We start from the raw sequence: 1936 nt of genomic DNA, 5'->3' as shown, positions 1-1936 counted from the left end.
TTTTTAAGTCTTGCTTGTTTCTTTGGTAACAATTTATCTTCTTGATTAGAGCAAATTTCCCTAGTTCGAATTCCATTTTGACATAACCCATAGGGGTTATGAGCACTCTTTCACTACAATTGAAAAGCAATTTATATCAGTTTTTGCTTAACTGAATAGTTCTGATACTAATGAAATTATAAAGAATATGTATGATACCATATATATTACACTTATCTACCTATAATATTCATATCATATCACTGAATTGAGGTTATGTGATTTTTGACTGGTCTGTCACAAATTTCAATAATTATGTGATAAATCAATTATCACAATACATAAACAGAATTTGCATTGCACATGACCTATATACTGAAAATAACTAATTAGTCATTAATATAATAATTTGTAAATTAAAAAAAAAACAGTGCAATTATACTCACCTTTGCTGGTTTCGTATTAAATATGTGAATTTCCTAAAAGTACAACATTACAAATTAGTACTAAATCATATTAGTTAAAATTCTCTTTGTGTAAAACATAAATATACCTATTCTGTAATATAATATCATCACTTAAGAAATACTCCACAATTCATTTTCTTTTCAACACTTAATCTTAATATGTGTTCTTATTTATCGATATGTGTTCTTATTTTTCTTCTCGCATGTTTTCAAGCCTTGCTTGTTTTTTTTTTGGTGACAAAGGATTAATAATTTCTAATATATTATCTAACTTTGTATTTATCTTCTCTATTGGAGAAAATTTCCCTAGTTTGAAATCCATTTTCGTAGGGGTTATCAGCACTGTAATTTTCTCTACAATTGAAAACCAACTTATATCAGTTTGTGCTTAGCTAAATAGTTCTGATACTAATGGAACTATAAAAAATGAAGATGTATAAAACTATATAACTTACTTCTCTTTATTCATATATCACTGAATTGAGGTTATGTTTCTGACTGGTGTGTTAGAAATTTCAATTATTACATGACAAATCAATTATCACAATACATGAACAGACTTTGCATTGAAGGCGGCCTATATACTGCAAATGACTAAACATTATTATAATAATTTATACATTAAAATATATTTCAGTAGGTACAATTAGACTCACCTTGTTTGCCGGTTTCATATTAAATACTTTTCCAGCTGACTGTTTAACTAATTTCTACAACTGATTTCGCACTAAATATAAAAGCAATTAATAAATAACGCTTCAATAAAGGAAATATCTTGCATTTCAAACATACACGATAAAATACTCAATTATGCGTCCACGATGCACTGACCGAGTTAACCTATATTTAATTTGACATTTCGATCATAAAACACTTCACGGCTATTGTCAAAGGCAAATGTATGTGACAGTGCAACGTACCACGCCACGTACCGACAGATACGAACAAAGCAGTATTATAAACGTTTAAACTGGTCGACGGTGATTAAAGCTCACAACTATACGTAACAGCATCGGTTTTTTTACTTAACATCAGTTTCGAAACGAAAGTTACAAAATGAGTTACGTGGATTTAACTTCTGTGGTTTACTGGGTCTTTACCCCGGTACATAGTCCATTCCTTTATAAAAAAAATTTTTCTAATTAATCTGTATTGACCATCATTAATTAATGTTAATCAATATTTTAAAAAACATTGTATTTGACAGAATATACCTGATGATGGAACTGTTCCGAAGTTCCGAGTTCCGAAACGTCGTATTAAACATCTTCAAAAAACAAATTGTTTTTTATTATTGGATTTACTGTTCGGAAAAGAAACAATCAATATATATATATATATATATATATATATATATATATATATATATATATTGTAGAGTTTCAAACAAGAATCCAAAAATAATACAAAATAAAAAAACAAGAAAAGTTTTTAATAAACAATTTCTTTATTTAATTATTTGTTTACTGTCAACGTTTAGGAACTAGGTA

At 27.7% G+C, this 1936-nt stretch overlaps 1 long non-coding RNA gene across 1 annotated transcript; it reads right to left on the bottom strand.

Annotated features, from left to right (window-relative positions):
* Positions 1–564: 564 nt before the first annotated feature.
* LOC113381398 lies at positions 565–1325 on the bottom strand. The gene is made up of 3 exons (XR_003367541.1): positions 1103–1325; positions 902–1030; positions 565–800 (listed from the first exon to the last, which is right to left on the bottom strand). It is a non-coding gene; the product is annotated as an uncharacterized LOC113381398 (long non-coding RNA).
* Positions 1326–1936: the final 611 nt, after the last annotated feature.

The sequence above is a fragment of the Ctenocephalides felis genome, unplaced genomic scaffold (assembly GCF_003426905.1).
Source record: "Ctenocephalides felis isolate EL2017-DRISC unplaced genomic scaffold, ASM342690v1 CF-g0.4_SCAFFOLD_02860, whole genome shotgun sequence".
In the NCBI taxonomy this organism is placed as follows: Eukaryota; Metazoa; Arthropoda; class Insecta; order Siphonaptera; family Pulicidae; genus Ctenocephalides; species Ctenocephalides felis.
This window is presented reverse-complemented; position numbering and strand designations above follow the sequence as displayed.